The sequence below is a fragment of the Schistocerca nitens genome, chromosome 7, assembly GCF_023898315.1.
Source record: "Schistocerca nitens isolate TAMUIC-IGC-003100 chromosome 7, iqSchNite1.1, whole genome shotgun sequence".
Lineage (NCBI taxonomy): Eukaryota > Metazoa > Arthropoda > Insecta > Orthoptera > Acrididae > Schistocerca > Schistocerca nitens.
This window is the reverse complement of record NC_064620.1, coordinates 588,073,359-588,097,986: the sequence shown is the minus strand read 5'-3', so window position 1 is coordinate 588,097,986 and position 24,628 is coordinate 588,073,359.

Sequence of the window (24,628 nt, the reverse complement as noted above, 5' to 3'; positions counted from 1 at the left end):
AGCTTTTTTAAAAGTTAAATATTTGTGAAACATTTTCTATGTAAATGAATGCCATAATCAACAATGATAGCGATTCTAATTAGTTCAAAAACATTAAAGAACTACAGGTAAATGTGTTGTATACTGGTCGTGAATATATGAGTAGTACACTTGGGGAGAAAATTTGTGTAGAACTTAATAATGGGTTTTTTATTTTTTTCCAGATAGAGATTTGAAATTAATAACTGAAAAGAGTTTTCAACTGTTTGAAGAAAGACATATTAAATTGAGTTACAAATCAACAAAGAAACTTTAAAATTCTAATAATGATCTAGAATATATGCTTGAATTTTTTATTTTTCTTGTTAATGTTTACATTCTTTCAATGGCTTCAATTTTTTTTATTTTTCTTGTTAATGTTTATATTCTTTAAATGAACAATAGCAAACTGTGTATTCAGTGCATAAAAATAAGAAACGTTGAAAAATATCATTTAGGTTAAAAACGGTTCAATATACATTCAGCAACTATTTAAGCAATTACATTTTTAAGAATAAACCCAAATTTCATTCGTGATCAACCCATTTGTTTCCTCAAATAATGGAACCCTCTATTCTTTTTATTGACATCTGAGATGAATTTTTTTATAAGAAATTGAGTGAACCAGGAATACATTTTGGGACAGTAATATATATTTGTATTTTCGGTCTACATTTTTTTAGTGAAACAAAGTGAGCTTGGAACTACAATTATGACCTACTTAAGCCTGATATCCTTGTGTGTCTTCTCTCAGTGTTCCATACATGGGTTGGATGGTTTTACCTTCCAGATCTTTGGAAGAGACACTCTTTTTATACTGCTTCTCAGAACACTCTGGCCCAAGTGTCAGCCTGAAGAGTCAGGCTTCTCTCTGACAGATGGCAGCTGGGGATAATACGCTTGCAGTTGTTTACTTTGTTCAGTTCACTAGAAGCAGAACACAGTTTAAAATTTGAACCAGAGAGATGCATTTAAAAACATAGCACTTTCAACTTTCCAGTATACTGCAAGAAAGTGAGTTGTGTGCTTCCGTCGCCGGTCGTTCCAGGTCTGACATTCGCTAACTACATTTATTTAACTTAGCATGTCTCACTACCCCATTCACTAGTGACGGGGTGGTTTGTTCTCTTACCATCCTTTAAACGATCAGTCCACTTACCTGAGTAGGTTTCACGTTGTCTGCCCCTTCACTCTGCTATGGTAGATACTGATTAGGCTGACAAAAATAGTAAACACCTCCCACGCAAAGGCCACATAACTCCAGTCCATGGGTAATAGCTGAAAGTTAAACTATCAAGTGCTCGGGTTTGCCTGACATTTTTAAAAAAATGTCTAAAATACCCTTTAAGTTGATTTATTGCCTTTAAGACACGGAAACCAGCTATCAAGTCAGTATTTAATACCCCGACATCAAATATGCAATGTTAGTGACTGTGTCTGTTTCAAGTTGACAGCCTTATGCAGCGAGGCGATATTTAGTTCGACGCGATATTTTGAGCGTTCTAAACAGTCATTGCGAGTTAACAGGTTCAGTCGTTCAGTTGGCTTTTTGTAAAGAAGTGCTCACCACAATGTGTCACAACCTGCACGAAACACGCTACGCAGAGGTTTTGTACAACATGTTCACACGAGAATAACTCCTAAGATGAAGCACTCAGGGACCTCAAACTTTCACAAAATACTGAATACTGTAATAGCCTTTCGTCGACGACACAAGAGTCGATAAAACGCGTGATTTCTTCATTTGGGTACAAATTTGATCAGCGCAGTGTAACGTTGGTGTTTACTTAGAGACGGTTCCCAAGCGACTATGTCGACTCATAGATCTGAGGTAACAAAGCCTTACTCAAACACGCGGGAAATGCTGAATTCCGATTGGCTTGTATGTTAAGCAGCGAATCAGATCACCTAGATCGCTTCTATATTCTCGGTATTTCTGTCAGCCAATCAGATTACCATAGGAGATTTCGACTAGAAATCTCTCACTTCCAATATTTAATGAAAACAAAATACAATTCCTTTCCAAAAAATAAATTACTAATAAATATAATACTCAAACCCCCTTCTGACTATCAAGCTCACTCAGACATACATCACAAATTGCCCTATTGCACAGAATTTTCACCCTTACATTTACATAATTTTAACAAAATATCACATTCTCACTTCAGGTATGTCCTCCATTCACTCTCTCCATACCTCCAAAACACTCACACAACCAGAACACGGTGAAATAATAGTTTTGAAAGTACTTTTAATTACCTCACGAATCTGTGGGGATGAAACTGAAGAAAATTCCGGAAAATTAGATTATGTAAACGTATCCTCTTTACTGTAAATTCAGCTGATACTACAGATGAATACATTACAGTCTCTAACTCAATTTCATAATGCCAGCTCGGTTATTATGTGTTTCAGGTAAAAATTTTTATCTCAAAAAGTGTTGAAGTTGTTTATTTGAAATTTTAACAGTCTGATTACGTTATCCATAGAATCTGGTAGACTACATATGAAAATGATCGGCTAATATTTAATCGTATTTCTTCAGATTCATAGAGACAATATATATGTAACGAATTGCATGTGGCATTAGGCAAGTACATGGCTCACTCAGTCCTGTATGTAGCATAAGATATGCCAGTGTGCTCAAAATCTAATCTCCTCCAAGCCCTACGGCAAGCGACGCTATCATTGCAAGGCGACAACTCGTAATAACTTGCATTGTAGTTGCAATGCTCTCTGGCTCTCGTTGTACTTTAAACTTTAATTGTTACAGTTCCCCTGCCAGAAGCTTAAATAAATAAACAAATAGTGTAGTCTTAAATTGTGGCTGGTTTTGCGGGGATTACATGCACAAGTTATTATAACTTGGGTTCTGTGATTTTTTACAGTCATTGGGTTTAGGTAGTGTTTCTATACACATGTATCTGTACGCATATGCAGCGAACACGATATGTGCTATTTTATTTGCGATTCTGACGCTGCCATTCATTATCAATTAAGTACCTGTTCTATGGTGTTTCATCGGAAATTATTGACTACAGTTATTTAAGTTGGATGTATATAATGTTAGCAGCTCTTTCATAGAGCGTTATCTCCTCTTCTGGATTTATAATTTTTGAATAGGTTTCAGAAATTGTTTCTTCTATTTATGATCAAGTTCTGTTAACCATTCCCTATGTGTCAGCCTCGAATTGTTTGTTATGGTATTTTTATTGCTTTATTTTTATCCGTTTCCCTATTTTCAGCATTTGAAATATTTCAGTTGATATGTACGGTAATACCCTTGACTCACACTGGAAGTGGGGCGGAGCGATAGCCCTTTATATCGAATTAAACTAAATCAAGGTCCCATATTACATATGAATACATAGAAGTTACGTTCATTTGGAACCAGAGACCAAAGAAGAGAATGTAATTTAGAAGAATAATGTTTAATAATACGTGGAACAACACACGAAATTATTTTACAGTACAATATTATGCATTGCTACAATGTTAACCAATATTATTGCCATGTAGAAGGATTCATTAAATATAACAAGTTGCCTTAAGAGTCAATTTTTTTTCTTCTGGCACCAAATTTCCTCGTAGCAAGCTAATCTAAAGATCACACAGCTCACATTTATCTTGTTGCATACTGCAATTATTCATTCATTTTTTTATTCGATCAATAATTTTATCAGCAATTTAAAATTTTACGATTATAGAATTTGACAGAACTTAATTCTAAAATCAATTGTGCCACAACATTTGCTTCAATGTCACTAGTAACTGCTGGTTACGTCAAAGTGACTCCAATCCTGCTTAATTTGTTCAGAGACAAATTGTCCGTTTTACGGCTAAAGGCCATATTCTTTCATTACTTTATTGTCATTCAAAGATATTCCCAGATAACTGTACTAAATAAAACTTCACAGCTACGATTGCCTTAAATACGTTTTCGCTAACATTATTTAATTAATTTAACCTGAACGCAGATGGAGGACTACACATCGTAAAGATTTTAGTGGGCTGCAACCGACTCATCTTCCTTTGCTCACACTTCAACACAGAGCTCAACAACTGGTGTGGACACGTGAACATCGTTGCTGGTTGGTTCAACAGTGGTGGGGTGTAGTACGGTATGATAAATGTCGATTCCAGTTGCAATATCGAGCTGATAATCTCGTTAAAGTGTCACATATGCCCTATGAAGCTATATATTCTGCGTGTCAACAAGGCTATGCCCAAAACAGAGGTGACTCTATTGTCGTCTGGGCTGTGTTCACATGGTCGCACTTGGACTACTTTGTCCATCTGCAGAGACCCTTGACATTAGCATGTACGACTCTTCTTGCAGACTATTCGCGTACAACTCTTATCTTACCTGATGGAGATGCTATGTATGAGAATGCAAAGCAACATATCACCGCTCTTTGGTTGCAAGCAGGAGATTTTATGAACAGCCCAGTTAATTTACGAATTTGGGTTGTTCCCCCAGATCATTGATATTAGCTTCAATCGAGCGTTAATGAGATACTAGCAGCTGCATAGCAAACAGAGTATACCAAATGCTCATTTCCCAACAGGCTGGATTCAGACGCACAAAATCTTTCAACAGTTATGTCCAGTACCTTACGGAACACGTAGAGGAAAGGTGTGAGTTCTACTTACGTATGACACCATCAGCCATGGAACGTTTATGTAAGAAGCCTACATCGTATTAATGACCATCAGTTCACAAAAATTACTCAATCTCTATTAGAAAACAGACAGTTTTATGTAACGCTGGCGAAAGGGAAAAGTGGATGGAGTCGACAAAAGAAAGACCTCGCCATAGGCAGTGACCTGCTGCCTCCCCCCCCTTTTATTCAATCTATTGTTGATGATCAATCAACACCAAACAATTACTTGTGCGCTGATAATCTGGCCATTACCGCACAAGGAGATAAATCTGAGGAAGTAGAAGGGAAATTAGAAAACTCGGTAATATCGTGTCTAATTATTACCAAAAAATTCCCTCAAACCGCCCCCCCCCCCGCAAAAAAAAAACAAAAAAAGAAAACACAGACTAGGCCCTCCACTTTCGCTCAAATCAGGCAAATAGAAGGCCGAGCGTCACTTGGAACGACATAAAGCTGGAACACACAGACAAATCAACGAACGTGGTTGTCGTTCCAGGATGATCAAATGGTTCAAATGGCTCTGAGCACTATGGAACTCAACTGCTGAGGTCATTAGTCCCCTAGAACTTAGAACTAGTTAAACCTAACTAACCCAAGGACATCACAAACACCAGGATGATCACTGACGTACAAATATCACTGCGAGAAAACCCGCGAAAGAGTTTACCGCCAGGAATCACATCTTCAGGAAAGTAGTGAGTCGTAAATGGGGAGCAATACCAGCTGTATTAGAAACAACTGACCAAGTACTTGGATTTTCCAAGGCGGAATATACATGACAAGTACTGTCCTGATCTGCGCATACAAAATGTCACTACAAGCCAAATTGACACATGCAGGCTAGCAACAGGATGTTTGAAACTCACACCACTCGGGAAGCTATGTAAAGTGCCCGGTTCCTTAGCTCCTGAAACCTGAAGAACTGCGCATGAGCACACAGAATAATTTAAAAAGACATTCAATGACCGCCATCTCCTACGTAGTGCTTCATGCGGACATGGCAGACTTAAGTCACGCAAGTGCAGAGCTGGACGAATCCTTGAAAACCACTCTGCCATATAAATGATGCCAAGTAGCAATATATCAAGGTGGAAAATCTCGAGATCAATGAATTGCATCAGAACGAGTGTAGTGCCAGTAAAGACAAATCGAATTAAATAGGGACTTAAAGACTAAACAGATACATGCGACAGTGGTGGAGTCCAGAACATACAACACCTTCTACAATGTTCCAAATATCCATGAGATATATGACTGACGACCAAATGTTTGACAGGAAAGAAGTACTGGATGTGGACCAATACTGGTCTGAAAAACTTAAGACGTTTTTCGGAAACGAAAATGTTAGTACCTTCCAGCTCAGCGTATAACACTCCCGTCTGCTACTGCTGTACCATAACCTTAAAGCTGGAAACGGGTTGTGGAATAAAACTATTTTGTTATAGCAATTATAGTATAAAGCAACAGAGCAGTGTTACCCTCTGAGAGGAATTTTGTTATGTTGATCGTGTTGTTCCTAACGGAGGTGGCTTATCGGAAATGAAAGTCAGAATTACGTAAATATTTCAACAGTAACATACAAAATTTTGCCTATCTGCACTGTTTAATTGATAAAGAAAACGGTCGCCAGCCTAACTAGGCAAGAGAATGATAACATTCTAGTTCAAGAAAATAGTTATTAGGAACTCTAATGAATAAACACAACCTATACTTGGCCACACGCGAGTGCAATGAACTCTGACACATACATATGTTTACGTTAAGATTGAAGCTAACAACTGGAGCAGCACACACTATTTGCAAAATTATAACAGATACCGAAACACACTATTACTTTCAGGGCTTACACAAACTGAATGTTCTTTATAACGTTATTGTTAACATTCACTGCAGGATCATAAATTGTACATATGTGAAGTCTCTCTCAGTTAAATACTTTACTATTTAAAATGAAAGTTAATTGGAATCCACTCACAGGTTGCTTCTCATTATCATTTGAATAAAGAAATTATGTTTTTTATAATCAGTGGTCTTCCCATTACTTGTTACCCAGCATTAATACAATAGACAAACTGTGGATCCTGTTATATTATTAATATGCACTTCCTATACACAAGAGAGACATACACTTAACAAACATGAGTATATAAAGTTTCACAACTGCAGTTTTCCACTTTTACTACAGTGAAACACAATGTTGGCAAAATTGCAAGAAACTAACTCACCTTTTAGAATTTACTACAGACAGCAATGTGATCATTTACTAAGCAAAACTTTATAAGCCTCAGTCTTGAGAAATTTTAATTTGAAGTTGGCAACAACACATTAATAAGCAATTTTGCTTGGAAAATTATTTTCAGCAAGCCACTTTAACTTTAACTCACTCTCTTGCCACATTAACTTTAACTTTCTCTTTACTATGTACAAGAGGAATCAATTAGCAAAACACTGGGCTGTAATGTACTTTCAGTAAGGACACTCGGTAATCACTTTAGTTCAAAAGGAGAGGAACCTAAGAGGTGTTATGATGAGGAGAAAAATCAAGGTAGGTACATAAATTCAGATATAAATTACCTTTAATTTGAGCACATTAGCACATCCATTAAGCTGATCCTTCACTGTACATCATTATAGTATTACGTTACAGTGATTGCGCAACGTGGTGGCAACTGCATGTTGGTAGGTGGATTCGCAGACAGAATTGCTGGACTCTGGCCCTTCTTGGTGGCGATGATGAATACCAAATCCAGAATCGTTCCAGCTATTTATCCATCCATCCGAGGCATTAGAAAGTAGCAGAAAAGCCTCTCTCGGAACCAGCACAATATACATACTTTACATGGCAATGCACAGTTTCGTAGCTCGTCCCCGACTCGTAGCTCGTCCCCGACTGACTATCAGTTCCACCTTTTCTACACAGGCCAGCCACACTTTGCGCGCTACACAGTTCCGTTCCCGAGGGGAACCACTACACCTTTTACATACAAACTAACTAAGAACCCTAAGTGAGGATCAGCAGTTTACATAACAGCAAACAATCATTTTAAACAAAACAGAACATTTGCACATATAGACATTTCTACAAAAAATTAGTCACACAAAATTACAATGATATACAGTAAGTTTTGTTCCCTCCAAATGGGACAAAGAGTTTACATGACAGATACACTACATTGCATAGAACCAAACCATGACATCAAAGTTTGTATAAAGAAAGCAATATACAGTTTTATGTTATCGATTCAATCACACACATTTACAGAAGCTCAGCGATGTAACATTAAATGAAACAAAAGCGAAATAAATCAGTACAACATTAGAGCTATGGTGTTACAAGGGGAACTGCAGTCTACTGTGTCTGAAACTAATGTACTGATCACTCAGAATCAGTCACTGATGCTAAACACTTAAAAGGTTACCTCCTCGCCGCGCAGACCAGGGTTCGCTTCTTAGCCTCGTCAGTGCCTTTGACCAGCCTCCAGATTTCGCGAATCCAAAACATCTCCACAAAATTATTTAACAATGACTCGTTTCAGTCAATGACACTCATGATCAGAATGTAGGTATTTTCACTGATCATTTCCTGTTGCCACTAATAACTAATCTGTGAAGTACTGCATCCTGACAGGACATATTGAAGTTTGTTTCCAAAGCGCAGAGCAAGCACCTAGCATCATGGGATGATCACAAGCGGTTAAACTAGATGAAGCCTCGTGGGCGTTCACTGTAGTCCACTAGAAGGATTACGGAAACATCTGCCACTCACATTCCCCGTAGAGTGGAAACAGACTGTAGGACCAAAGGTAGCGAATAGGAGGAGCACACCGCAGCATCCAGGAAGACGATATCGTTTCATTATCGGCAGTTCGCGTGAGACATGTTGTGATGTGTGTCACATAGCAAATAAATAATGACATGAAACAAAAGTGATTTTCAAAATTGATATTTTTTCCCTTTTTGTAATATGGTAATGGAGCAACGAATGTCTATCTTTAAGTTCGTTAATTTCGAAAATGTCGGAAATGATTTCTTGCTTTGAATGTCTCTGTGTTTAAGGGCTCGACGAACAACACAGCCAACTGAAGACCATCAGGCGCAAATCACAAACGGACCATGGAGTAGCTGTTGGGTGAACGTGCAGTGTGAGTCTGGAGTTGCTGGAGCATCGAGTAAAGCCAGAACATTATGACCACTGCCGACAGTGGCGTTGGATGCCACCTGGTGGCGTTGCGAGCACGTGACGCGGTAACAAACCAATGTAAGCGTAGCCGACACGGACGGGGAATGGTCCCAGCGAAAATATGGGCTGCAAATAGGGAAATCCATTGTAATAAGCGACATTGACAAAGGGCAGATAATTATGATGCAGAGCCTGTAAACGACTATTTTCCAAAACGGCGAAGCTGGTCGAATGTTCACGTGCTCCTGTCGTGAGCATCTACGGAAAGAGACAGGACAGTTAAACTACCACTATGCACTAAATAGTTGGACGTCCACGACTCTTCACAAAACGTGGGGTTCGGAGACCTTTCTGCTCTGTAAAGTATGGTGGACTGTCATCCGTGTCATCTCGGATTAAAGAGCACAGTGCTGGTGTATGCACAACTGTCTCGGGACACGCCGTTTTTCGTACATTATTGAACATGGAGCTCCGCAGCTGACCATCCCTACGTGTTCACATGTTGACCCAACGACATAATTACGACTGCAGTGGGCACGGGGCCATCGGGATTCGACCGTCAATCAGTGGAAACGTGTCGGCTCTTGGGATGAATCACATTTTTGTAACACTAGGTCGGTGGTCGTCATCACAAACGCCATCGTCGAAGTGAACGGCGGCTCATAACGTGTAGCGCACCACCGGATACAGGCTGGTGGGAGCAGTACTATGCTATGCCTACACTTGCGAGGGACCTGTGGTAATAACCAGAGACACGCTGACAGCTGTGAACCACCTGCGTCCCTTCATGCTTGATGTCTTCCCCAACGGAGATGTCATCTTTTAGAAGTATAATTGTCCATATCTCGGAGCCAAAACCGTGCTACATTGGTTTGAGGAGCATTACAGTGAACTCATGTTGATATCTCGGCGACCAGTGGAACCCATTTGGGTCGCTATCGAGCGCCAACACCTTGTACGCATATCAGCGGTCCGTTATTTACGAGAATTACATGACGTGTTCGTAGACATCTAATGCCACATGCTTCCACAGACCTAACAAGAAACTGCCGGACCTCTGATACGCAAAATCAGTCATGTGTTTCGTTACACCGATGGACAGACAAGCTGTTAAGTAGGTTGTCATACTCTGTTTGCCTCATCAGTGTATTCCTCAGTGTTCCTTAGTTCTTAAAAAGTAAATGGTATTGTTCTGGCGTAACCACAAGTGTCGGAACGAAGACGAAGAATACAAAACCAGAGAAGGCGGTGAAACGACGTCTGCCAATGGTGCGCTGATTAGAACCGCGCCACGACAGGAGCGACACCTGCAAGAAATGAATACCTGCACCGTCCTGCCAGCCTCGGCCGGACATTTGCGGACATTAGTGGAACGTATTCGCGGAGCATAGCACGGCCTAGCAGAGAGTGCTACAAGAACAGCTAGTTGTGGTCCTTATCGCTTGCTTGTCTGGACTTTGTCTATAGCGACGAACGTAACTGTTTGCATGTCGTTCATCGCTTGCGGCTACTACTTGCAAATATCTAACTTAGGTATTGTCAATGTGCTTTATAGAAATAAAACCACTAATCTTATTTGCTTGAATTGTTATATAGCATTCCCAGAACGCAGCATCCCTCAGGCACCCTATGCGGTACGAGTGGTCAAGACCCAACAGGTATTATCTGATCTATGTCTAAGGTCAGTAACAGCATTGACTTTGAAATGCATATTAGTTGCGGTCTTCTCTTTCAGATGCACACTTAGTTCCTTTTTTAATACTGTGATACTGTAATTGGGCTGCAATACTATATCTATACACCTGCAGTTAAAATTTCTCTTATTACAAATGACTAAATTAAAAATAAATATTTCAAATCTCAGATTTCAAAAATGGTTCAAATGGCTCTAAGCACTACGGGACTTGAAATCTGAGGTCATCAGTCCCCTAGAACTTAAAACTACTTAACCTAACTAACCTAAGGTCATCACACACATCCATGCCCGAGGCAAGATTCGAGCCTGCGACCGTAGCAGCCGCGTGGTTCCGGACTGAAGCGCCTAGAAGCTCTCGGCCACAGAGACCAGCTCTCAGATTTCAAGAGAAAATTGAATGTGTTCGATATTGTAAGGAATAGTGACTTTTTTTTATTCAAATGGAAAAACATTCGCAGAGATGGTACGAATGTGGGTCGTTAGACAACAAGAGACTAAAAAAATTCGATTTAACTGTTACATTACAAACACCGCAGCCGTATTTTTATTCCAGTCGCTTAATTGTATATGGGATAAATAATTTGTTAACACTGAAACCTATAATATCCTAAACTGAACGAAAATACACTAAGCGATTATCCACGCACATTTGGTGACTACCTGTGTCACATTGCACTGACTCCATTACATTTCAGCAAACAGACTCATTGTAGTTTACATGTGATTCTTGTGAAGTGGTGCTTCACTCCGGTAGGCGTCTTGTACAGGGTGTTGCGAAACTATTCGTCTGGTGCCTACCTCACAGCACATGAAAGCTTATTTTTTTAATCGGCTCAGTGTACATATGAATGAAATTAATGAAAGTGACAAAAAATTATGTCTAATTGAATGAATGTTCGGAAAGTAAGCTGAATATTTTTTTCCTGACAACCCGACAGGTTACAGTGTTACGACTAACGAGGGGGAAGTTGTTGGGGGGGCTTGGGCGTTCCTCACCAATTGCCTGGCGGCGGTCGCCACAATGGCTTGCTCATAGCGTGTGCCTATGATCGAGTGGAGCATCGGGAAATCAAAATGCCACGACCCAGAGAACAGCGACATGACATTAAATGAAAAAGGCAAAGCGTAGGGTGGCACATGTAGGTTATCCCAAAGCCAAAACCGGCAAGGATAAAAAGAATCTGGGTGAAGGCGATGCTCATCGTCGTTTCGATTGCAAAGGCTTTGTCCATTCGGCGTTTGTACCACACGGACAAACTATCAGCAACCAGTTTTGCTTGAAAGTCACAGATAGCCTCCGAAACGCGGTGCCTCGCGTCGGGAAGTAGATCAGTGGAATCTGGCGACACCATCACCACAATCTGTCTTAGCATACCGCCATCACCGTTAGCGAGTTTCTGGCCAGACACGGTGTGGCAACGCTGCCTCAGCCACAATACAGGTCCGATCTGGCAAATCGATTGCAAAGGCTTTGTCCATTCGGCGTTTGTACCACACGGACAAACTATCAGCAACCAGTTTTGCTTGAAAGTCACAGAGAGCCTCCGAAACGCGGTGCCTCGCGTCGGGAAGTAGATCAGTGGAATCTGGCGACACCATCACCACAATCTGTCTTAGCATACCGCCATCACCGTTAGCGAGTTTCTGGTCAGACACGGTGTGGGAACGCTGCCTCAGCCACAATACAGGTCCGATCTGGCAAATCGATTGCAAAGGCTTTGTCCATTCGGCGTTTGTACCACACGGACAAACTATCAGCAACCAGTTTTGCTTGAAAGTCCCAGAGAGCCTCCGAAACGCGGTGCCTCGCGTCGGGAAGTAGATCAGTGGAATCTGGCGACACCATCACCACAATCTGTCTTAGCATACCGCCATCACCGTTAGCGAGTTTCTGGCCAGACACGGTGTGGGAACGCTGCCTCAGCCACAATACAGGTCCGATCTGGCAAATCGATTGCAAAGGCTTTGTCCATTCGGCGTTTGTACCACACGGACAAACTATCAGCAACCAGTTTTGCTTGAAAGTCACAGAGAGCCTCTGAAACGCGGTGCCTCGCGTCGGGAAGTAGATCAGTGGAATCTGGCGACACCATCACCACAATCTGTCTTAGCATACCGCCATCACCGTTAGCGAGTTTCTGGCCAGACACGGTGTGGGAACGCTGCCTCAGCCACAATACAGGTCCGATCTGGCAAATCGATTGCAAAGGCTTTGTCCATTCGGCGTTTGTACCACACGGACAAACTATCAGCAACCAGTTTTTCTTGAAAGTCCCAGAGAGCCTCCGAAACGCGGTGCCTCGCGTCGGGAAGTAGATCAGTGGAATCTGGCGACACCATCACCACAATCTGTCTTAGCATACCGCCATCACCGTTAGCGAGTTTCTGGCCAGACACGGTGTGGGAACACTGCCTCAGCCACAATACAGGTCTGATCTGGCAAATCGATTGCAAAGGCTTTGTCCATTCGGCGTTTGTACCACACGGACAAACTATCAGCACCAAGTTGTGCTTGAAAGTCCCAGAGAGCCTCCGAAACGCGGTGCCTCGCGTCGGGAAGTAGATCAGTGGAATCTGGCGACACCGTCTCCACAATCTGTCCTAGCATACCGCCATCACCGTTAGCGAGTTTCTGGTCAGACACGGTGTGGCAACGCTGCCTCAGCCACAATACAGGCCCGATCTGGCACCAGCGGACTTCACTATGACTCGGTAGATGCCGTGAAAATTTCGACGACGAGGAGTCTGAAGGAGGTTCCCGTCAACGTGTTGCAGGAGGCATATCAGAAGCGCTCACTGTGTGCTCAGGACTGAAAGGATCGACGTAACGCGATCGACAGGCGTACCAGATCCACGGCCCAATACGCCTTCATCTGATTTTCAATGTCCTTTCCACGACTTTATCGGAATTTGCTGTCCTAATAGTCCTCATACTATGTAAAATAGTACAATTTTGAACATGGTCGATAATGCAGCAACCGTAGACGAAATTTATAATATTACTTGAAAATTTTTTACCTGCGCAACCGAAGAGCTGTATTTTCAAGTAATATAATAAATGTAAAATAGTGTTAAAGAATAACGTCAAGCTACATATATGGACGTTTAAACCAGACGGCAGTGTCCATAAGAATACTCAAATGAACAAAGACACTGGTTATCAAGGACAAATTGCACGTTCAACTTACAGGTGCACTTTTATAACAAGTATACTATTCGTATAAAACCCCAAGTCCTTCGAAATTGGTTGCGATTAATAAATAAAATCACACACCTGAAACAACGTGACTCGTTACTGTATGTATCAGAACATAGCGAACAACAAAAAGGTACGTAACTCTTGTACTTGAAGCTTTTTAAACTTTCATAGCCATTGTTATACAAATGGAGACTGACTGCATATAAATGACATTGACTCTGTACCTCTTTGTTTACACTCCTTTACTCTTTCCTCAGTTACATTAAAATATTACTGTCTAAAACCTGATTCACAATTTACTTTCATGCACCACGACTTGATTCTTTGGGACATGGTGAATCATTTTTAAATATCAGCGTAACACAGCCATATGCTTCAGGAGACAGGTAACATAAAGTTAAAGCAACTGATCTCAGGTTAGTATTATACCTTCCACCCAGTTTTCTTACGTGGGTATCAACATTTCGTGCTGCTTCTTCGAGTCAACAACAAATATCTGACAATAACGAATTTTTAACATTTCAATACGATTTATGTTGAAGACCTTATCTTTGAGAAGAACATCAGTAACTTCACTGTGTGTCTCTATTCTCTTGTCATTTCGTCCGTACTACTGCTGTAACACTCTTATTGTTTTCTTTGCACTCGTTTACTCGTTTTTTGCCTCAACTTTTTCAAATGTTCAGATACGTGTGAATTCCTAAGGGACCAGACTGCTGAGGCTGTCGGTCCCTAAACTTACACATTACTTAAACTAACTTACGCTAAGGGCAAAACACAAACCCACTCCCGAGGGTGGACTCGAACCTCCGGCGGGATGGGCCCCGCAATTTGTGAATGGCGCCACTAATCGCGCGGCCACTACGCGCGGCAACTCCGAGTGGCAACTTTTCAATAAATTTCCTTTTGCGTGGTCACAGATCTGCTAGCTCAGGCTCATCACAAGTTGATGATGAACTGTTATAAGAAACATGTGACGTTTTGTCTTCAGCACCTCTACGAACAGGAAGCTTACGTGAGGTAACCCCTTCCTGGAAATACGGTGGATACGGATACAACATGTAGAAGTGCCAAGAGGGTATAATAAGAGTGGACGACCAAGAACAAAGCGCTAGGATTAAATAGGATGTAAGACAGGGATGTAGTCTCTCGCCCCTACTGTTCAATCTGTACACCGAAGAAGCAATGATGGAAATAAAAGAATGTCTGGAATTGAAAGGATATCAATGATACGATTCGCTGATGACCTTGCTATCCTGAGTGAAAGCGAAGAAAACTAACGTGACATTCTGAATGGAATGAACAATCTAACGAGTGCAGAATATGCATTAAGAGTAAATTGAAGAAAGACGAAAGTTATGAGAAACTTAACTTCCGGTTTGATGATCACGAAGTAGATTAAGTTAAGGAATTCTGGTACCTACGCAGCAAAATAACCAATGACGAATGGAGCAAGGAGGATGTAAGAAGCCGACTAGCACTCGCAAAAAAGGGCATTCCTGTACAATAGAAGTCTGCTAGTATCAAAGATAGATCTTAGTCTGAGGAAGAAATTTCTGAGAATGTAGGGTATTGTATGGTACTAAAACACCGACTGTGGGAAAACTGGAACAGAAGAGAATCGAAGCATTTGGGATGTGGTACTACAGGCGAATGCTGAAAATGAGGTGTACTGATAAGGTAAGGAATGAGGAGATTTTGCGCGGAATCAGAAAGTAAAGGAATATGGGGAAAATACTGGCAAGGAGAAGGGACAAGGTGAAAGGACATCTATTAAGACATCAGGGAATGACTTCCACTGTACTGGGGAGCTTCAGAGGGCACAAAGACCTGGTACGTTTGTAGGTGACCGGCTCCTTGCAATCTGCTTTTACCAAGGCATCCCTTAGATCTTTCCTTTTCGTAAATTTGAAATATCATAATAATTACAAGATAAGAAACAGTAATAACACAACAACAACAAGAGGTCATGGGGTCATAGCTTAACAACTAAAGTCCCTGTTAGATCTATGTCTGTTAATACCAGATTTGAAAGTTCCTGGCACATTAAAACTGTGTACCCGACCGAGACCCCAACTCGGGTCCTTTGCCTTTGCGGGCAAGTGCTCTACCATATTTTTATTTTTCTGATCTAATTTGGTTCGTTAGTGTTCGTTATATTTGTTCTGGGTGGACGTTCCATGATTCTTGTTCGAGTTCATCGTTCATCCATGAACTCAGTTTTTTATTGCAGAAGACAGCTAACCCTCTGACCGAACACGCTGAGCTACCGTGCCGTCACCATCTGAGCTACCCAAGCACGACTCACGCCCCGTCCTCACAGCTTCACTTCTGCCAGTATATATCTCCTACCTTCGAGAGTTCACAGAAGCTCTCCTGCGAACCATGCAGAACTAGCACTCTTGGGAGAAAGGATAATGCGGAGACATGGTTTAGCCACAGCCTGAGGGATGTTTCCAGAATGAGATTCTCAATGAAACTTCCTGGCAGATTAAAACTGTGTGCCGGACCGCGACTCGAACTCGGGACCTTTGCGGGCAAGTGCTCTACTATATCAGCGCACACTCCGCTGCAGAGTGAAAATCTCATTCTGAATACGAGATTTGTTAGAACTCTTAAAATCTACTTTCATCATTTAAACATTGCAGGTGCTTCAGGTAAGACGAACTATAACGTAATTATTTGGTTATGCACACAGTACAAAAGCAAATATACGTAAAATGTTTCTACTTACGCATGCACTGACACATCATGTTCCTTTCCTCAAACAAGACCGTGCTGAAAAGTAATGCCTCACAATTGTTTACTCACAATTGTTTTACAGCGCCATAAATAACACATTCTGCATCTTTATTCTTCGTGTCTACGTATTCGCAGCCTTCTGCCGCTAGCTCTGAACTGTAGCGTGTAACACGGCGGTGTGTAACGCACCTGCGTTTGCCCGTGAGGAACAGCATGCTGCAATCGGGTTTCGAATCCGAAGAATTCGTCCACGTACGGTGCACCCTCTTCTTCAGCATCAGAGTGTCAGACACTACTCGAGCGCTGCGACACCTGCAACAATCTGGACGCCTTGGGCTGTGTGTCATTGATCGTCTTCCATACAGTCCGATTTGGCTCCACCCGATTTTCATCTGTTTCCAAAGCTTAAAGAAAGGTTTCGAGGACTTCAGTTAGTGATGAAGCGGTTGAAGTAGAGGTGAGGCTTGTAGCTCCGTCAACAAAGATAAACATTCTATAGTGCAGTATCGACAAACTGATTTCTCGTTGGGAAAAACTAATTCATCACCAGGGGGAAATGCGTAAACATGAAATACGTAGAAATGGCTCTGAGTACTATGGGACTTAACTTCTGAGGTCATCAGTCCCCTAGAACTTAGAACTACTTATACCTAAGTAGCCTAAGGACATCATACGCATCCAGGCCCCAGGCAGGATTCGAACCTGCGACCGTAGCTGTCGCGCGGTTCCAGACTGCAGCGCCTAGAACCGCTCGGTCACTCCGGCTGGCATAAATACGTAGAATGTTAATTATTTTATTTTATTTAAAAATCACGTAATAATTCGAGGCATTACTTTTCAGCATGACTTCATATCTTTTGTCTAAAACTAGAACTCCTCCCGAACAGGCCATGAAGGCCCAACGGCACCGACCGGCTGCGGTGTCATCCTCATCCCGTAGGCGTCATTATCATCGTGTATGATGGCGAGAGTGAAGTGTTGGACTCAGGGATGCCAGAGATACTGTGTACGGTAGTGCCAGTATAGTAATGTATGTCTGCGGACACACCACAGGCCAGCGACCCAGTTCGGCCACGTGCAGCTTCAGTGTTTGGTTACTGAAGCGGAGCTGCAAGAAGGACTCGGTCCGTAGCCAGCACAGCAGCAACATTCCTCACCGAGAAACGTAACGACTTGCCTGCTTTTATTTATGATCTACATCAAGCGTTCCCAAAGTACCAAGCGTTGTTCATCAGGTGTGAAAGTCAATAAATGTCACCTCTGCTGCGTCTCCGTTGAAAATTTCAATATTATTACTTCCAAGCGTCCAGTAAAACTGCTGATCCTTCACAGATCTGGCGACCACGGCAGGAGATGAAACGAGACGACGGAGAACTATAAACCAATACAATAGAAACAAAGTTTCACAGGTGACAGTGCTATTTTTTTAGCGATCATCAGTTATCTGGCGGGTTTATTGCACCAACCAAGACTTCCTTTCTGTGACAACCTCTCCGTTTCAGAGTAGCACTTGTACCCAACGTTCTCAATTATTTATTGGATGTATTCCAGTCTCACTATACACCTCCATTCTTTATATTCTACAGCTCCCTCTTGTACCACTAAAGTTATTACCTTAGATCTTAACCCTGCTGTTCTGTTCACTTTTACTTGACATATATACTGTTCGGGTCAATATGACCCGACATATCAAAATGCTTTAGAAACATAAATTTTGGTACAGTTTTAGCTATCGACATTGTTGTTCTATTCCAGTACCTTGTTAGTAATAATAATAATAATAATAATAATAATAATAATGGTAATAATAATAATAATAACAATGCATACAACTTTATTGAGGGATATTTTTCATTTAAATATGCACATAAATTTGAAACAACAGACAGTTTCCATTACAGGCATTCAACTTAGAAAGCACTACAGTTTTTCCATACTTCTATTCTTATTGTTGACAGTTTAGACGTAAGTATTGACATTTTCTAACAACAGACAGTTGTCATTACAGATATTCATCTTAGAGCACACTACAGTACAGAACACACTACAGTTTTTTTATTACATTCCAACATAGAAAGCACTACAACTTTAGAATCCTCTCTTCTTACTGATTGTAGTTTAGGCACAAGTATTCACATAAATTTGAAACAACAGAATTTTCAATACAATCATCTTATAAAATACTACAGTTCTTTTCTTACTGCTTGCACTGTGGACACAAGTAGGTTACATGTTTCTTGCAAATATGTTTACTACATTTTCCACACACCATGTTTGTTTTATTGTCATTACTTGATGGACAGAACTTACAGCGTGCACGTTTTGTAGATTTTCTTGTTGTTACCGATTCTGACACACCACCCACATCATTCGGGTTTTGGATGCTTGTGACCATTCTCAAAGAATCTTCTGTTCTTGGGAAATGCGTTCTTGATGCAATATGTTCTTTTATCAGTGACTTTCCAAGTTCCTCCAAGAATATTCTCCTTCTAGTCAATTTGCTTGCATTCCAATTAGGGTCAACCGAAATCCACAAAACGTATGCATTATAAGCAGAAACATCAAGAATATTGTAGAAAACTATCATTGGCCACCTATTACTTTTTCGTTTGCATGTATATGTACCTAATAACTGATCAAGCGTGTCTACAGCACCTTTGGTTGAATTATAGTCCAAAATCATTTTTGGCTTCTTATCAGCCCTGTCACTGATTTCCGCATCATGGTGGAGAGTGCTCATAAGTACAACATTCTTGTGTCTCTTAGGAATATAATTAACCACAGTAGTGTCATTTGTGAAGTAAAATGAAGAGCTGTGTACCTCCTTGTTGGTCATTTTGTGTGGAAGCTCCGGCTTATTTTTCCGTATAGTTCCCAACATAGTCAATTTCCTTTTCAGAAGCAGCTGCCCCAAATTGTACGACGTAAAAAAGTTGTCACACGTGATATTCTGACCACGTAACTCAGAAGTGAGATCAGATACCACCCTCATTCCCTGATTTCTTTCTGGTGCCGCTCCACTCACCTTTCCTGTATAAATTTGGGCTTTCAGTACGTATGAAGTTTTGCTGTCACACATGGTCCATATTTTGATCCCATATTTTGCCGGTTTACTTGGGATATACTGCTTGAATGGACAGCGACCTCTAAATGCTACTAACTGCTCGTCAACAGTAACATTTTCTCCTGGATTATACAGTTTAGGAAGGACCTCTACCCACTTCTCCCAAATACTACGAATTGCGGCAAGTTTGTCAGTACGTCGTCTTTCCTCTCTAGTAGATTTCTTGTCAAATCGCAGGACACGTGATATCTTACAGAATGTTTCATGAGACATGGTTGCTCGAAATATGTTTCGCCCAGTATCTTTATCCCACAAACTTTTTGTAGACTCCCCATGAGATCGATATACACCCGCTAGGAGTAAGAGTCCTAAGTATGCATGGAAAACAGAACCATCAATATCTGTCCACTGTTCACCATAAACTCGCTGCCCTTCAATATTTGTCATCTCTATTATTTCATTTTGAAGCGCTGTGTGAAATACTGCTTCAAATGAACATTTTACATCAGATATTCTGCTGACTGCATACCTGGTAACTCCTGGGGTACTCTTGATGATGTTCGAAGCTGGTAGGCGACCATGTTGTGCTGGTGGATGCAACTGCCATTCTATATTCCCATTTTTAGAAAGAAAAGTCTCTACACTATTTTGTATGGGCTGTGGACTGTCGTAACTGTCATCGGAACACTCGCTTTCAGATGCATTGCTGATGTGATCTTCAAACTCAGAAAGTGATCCTTCATCTGGTGAGGCATTTACTATTTCTTCCAACTCACGATCATTCAATGGTCTCATCGCCATGGTGTCACAAGTCAAACTGGGCAGAAACAAAGCATTCCAATTATTGAGAACTGCCAATTATTATTTCCTGGGGAAAGCAACAAACAAGCCCATTGTTGTGAACGCATGGAGCTTTAGGTGATTGTTGAGAGTAAGTTGGAATGATGCAGTCACTATTCCCACACAACACAACAAAAATAATTTTCGCCATTTCCAGATTTTAGAAATAAATACGAGTTACACTAAACATATTTGTGTCGGGTCATTATGACCCGAACATTACATATGCAACTATTACAGTTGAAGCCCAAACTTCTTAAACTTTTTTAAAACCTTTTAAAACACATGCTGCTCATCCATTTTCAGACAAAGTCACAAAGTTTCATAAATATATATTGGTATTTACATAATGTAAAATAACGTTCATATTCGTTTCGGGTCATATAGACCCGAACAGAACAGCAGGGTTAATACACGCAATATCATACTGTTCCTTCCTCTTATCAACCTTTTCCTAATACTTCTATCCTCACCAGTTCTGGGGAAAACCTAATTTCTTATCAGTCCACATAATATTGGGCAAATTTTTATAGCACCATGTCTCAAACGTTTCCATTCTTTTGCTCTTAGCGTCCGTGAGTATGATTCACTTCCATACCATACAGTGCTGCAGACGTACATTCTCCGTAATTTCTTCTTCAAAAGTAATGATGTTTTTCTTTTAACATTCCATCGTCAACGAGGGCATTAGAGACAGAGCCCAAGATCGCACGCTGAAAGGACGAGGAAGGTGTTAGGTTGGGCCCTTTCAATGGAGTCATTCCGGCATGTGTTAAAGAGGTTTAGGGAAATTACGGAAAACCTAAATCGTGTCGGTCGGACGGGGACCGGAACTGCTCTTATCCCACATGCGAGTACAGAGTGCTAAGTACCGTGTCAAATGGCTCGGTAATTTCTTTCTCAAATCTGACACTATCAGGCTTCTCTGTCAGGAATGGCTACTTTGCCTCCTATAGTTTGCTTTTAATGTCCGCCTTGCTTCGGTCATCGCATATTATTTTGCTTACAATGTAGCAGAATTCTGTGACTTTTCGTGATAATCAGTTTTAATTTTAATATTAATTTCGTTTCTGCTATCCCTCATGACTTCTATCTTTCTTCAGTTTACTCTCAAACCGTATACCGCGCGCGGTAGACTGTTCATTTGGTTGAATGTGCCCTGCAATTCTTCATCGTTTCCACTGAGAACAGCAATTAACCGTTCATCTACATCTACATCTACATACATATTCCGCAATCCATAATACGGTGCATGGAGGAGGGTACTTCGTCCACAACTAGCATCTTCTCTCCGTGTTCCACGGCCAAACAGAACGAGGGAAAAATGACTGCCTATATGCCTCTGTACGAGCCCTTATCTCTCTTATCTTATCTTTGTTGTCTTTCCGCGAAATGTAAGTTGGCGGCAGTAAAATTGTGCTGCAGTCAGCCCCAAATGCTGGTTCTCTAAATTTCCTCAGTAGCGATTCACGAAAAGAACGCCTCCTTTCCTCTAGAGACTCCCACCCGAGTTCCTGAAGCATTTCCGTAACACTCGCGTAATGATCAAACCTACCATTAACAAATCTAGCAGCCTGCCTCTGAATTGCTTCTATGTCCTCCCTCAATCCGACCTGATAGGCATCCCAAACGCTCGAGCGGTACTCAAGAATAGGTTGTATTAGTGTTTTATAAGCGGTCTCCTTTACAAATGAACCACATTTTCCCAAAATTCTACCAATGAACCGAAGACGACTATCCGTCTTCCCCACAACTGCCATTACATGCTTGTCCCACTTCATATCGCTCTGCAATGTTACGCCCAAATATTTAATCGACGTGACTGTGTGAAGCACTACACTACGAATGAAGTACTCAAACATTACGCGATTCTTTTTCCTATTCATCTGCATTAATTTACATTTATCTATATTTAGAGTTAGCTGCAATTCTTTACACCAATCACAAATCCTGTCCAAGTCATCTTGTATCCTCCTACTGTCACTCAACGACGGCACCTTCCCGTACACCACAGCATCATCAGCAAACAGCCGCACATTGCTATCTATCCTATCCAAAAGATCATTTATGTACATAGAAAACAACAGCGGACCTACCACACTTCCCTGGGGCACTCCAGATGATACCCTCACCTCCGATGAACACTCACCATCGAGGACAACGTACTGGGTTCTATTACTTAAGAAGTCTTCGAGCCACTCACATACTTGGGAACCGGCCGCGGTGGTCTAGCGGTTCTAGGCGCTCAGTTCGGAGCCGCGCGACTGCTACGGTCGCAGGTTCGAATCCTGCCTCGGGTATGGCTGTGTGTGATGTCCTTAGGTTAGTTAGGTTTAAGTAGTTCTAAGTTCTAGGGGACTGATGACCATAGATGTTAAGTCCCATAGTGCTCAGAGCCATTTGAACTATACTTGGGAAGTTGAAGTTCTTTCATCTTGAGCTTGAATCCCAATCCTGAAACTATAGTTTATTTCTGTCGCTGCTTCTTCGCTGTCTCTACGCCGAACCTTATAGTTTTCGACCTTCGGATAATTGAACATTCCGACGCATCGCCGGCCGGTATAAGGTTACGACACGCGCGTGCCTCGTCAGAAACAATACGGGCAGCCCGGACGGCAAGTGGGACGTGTTTGCACGGGCTGGATGGGCGCTCCTAGCCCCGGCGTGTCGCACAAAGCACTCACGGGGCCCGGACAAAGTAATCGGCCGTAAAGTCCCGTCCCCCGGCCTCCGCAGCGGCGCCGCCCTCGCCGCCCGCTCCTCGGTCCCCACTTGCCCCGGACTTCCGCCCTCCGCTCCTGTTTTTACGTCCGCAACTTTGTTCGAGTTCGAGGCGCGGCAGGCTGCGGGAACGCGCTCCTGATGGCGAACACGCTGGCTCGGCGGCGCCCGCCCCTTCGCTTCCGCGTCTGGTGCTGGCTGCAGGGAATTAAAGTCACCACAGCTCAACAGCGTCGTGTAAACATCGCCAGTGGCGACTCTGGCGTGTTCCCTCAGCCCCCTTATACTTTGCCGGTTCACTTCCGTACATGAACATAACTCTAACAAGGCAACCTCCCCATCGCATACCCCTCAGATTTAGTTATAAGTTGGCACAGTGGATAGGCCTTGAAAAACTGAACACAGATCAATCGAGAAAACAGGAAAAAGTTGTAAGGAACTATGAACAAAATAAGCAAAGTATACAAACTGAGTAGTCCATGCGCAAGATAGGCAACATCAAGAACAAAGTGAGTTCAGTAACGCTGTGGTCCCGTGGTTTGCGTGAGCAGCTGTGGAACGAGAGGTCCTTGGTTCAAGTCTTCCCTCGAGTGAAAAGTTTAATTTTTTATTTTCAGACAATTATTATCTGTCCGTCCGTCCGTCCGATGCGAGGTAACTGCGCCGTATTATGAGGAAGCTACACCTAAACAAACATCAAAACACACGACGTCAGTCGACTACAGCCCACGGAAGAGAGAGTATTCCTGCTAACGAGGCTCCCTGGCTGGCAGTTGACTTTTCGCTACTTTGGACGAGAGTGCATTAAATACGTGAGATGTATTCGTGAGATGTTTTCAGTTACCATTGGAGAGGCACGTCCTTTCGTCTACTAATCGCACGGTTTTGCGGTGCGGTCGCAAAACACAGACACTATACTTATTACAGTGACAGAGACGTCAATGAACGAACGGACGGATCATAACTTTGCGAAAATAAAGATAGTAAATTTTTCATTCGAGGGAAGACTTGAACCAAGGACATCTCGTTTCGCAGCTGCACATGCTAACCACGGGACCACAGCGCTTCTGAGCTCATATTATACTTGATGTTGCCTATCTTGCACATGGACTACTCATTTTGTATATTTTGCTTATTTTTTTTCATAGTTCCACACAACTTCATCCTGTTTTCTCGGTTGATCTGTGTTTTTTCAAGGCCTATCCACTGTGCCAACTTATAACTAAATCTGCGGGGAGTGCGATGGGGAGGTTCCCTTGTAAGTATTATTTACGACTGTCGTTCAATAAGTAACGCCCCCAGAACCGTGCTGCGGCTCGCGTTGTGGCTGTTTAGACGGTATCGTTCAGTTGGCATGGTTGCGGTCTTCTTCTAGTGTTGAATAGCGCCACTCGGTTTCGCACGCATTGCCTGTCCGCCAGTGGCAGCAGCGGCGGTTATCGATATGTATTAACTGTTGCCCTATCTTTGGCGCGATGTCGTTGTTTTGACTGTTCGTGTA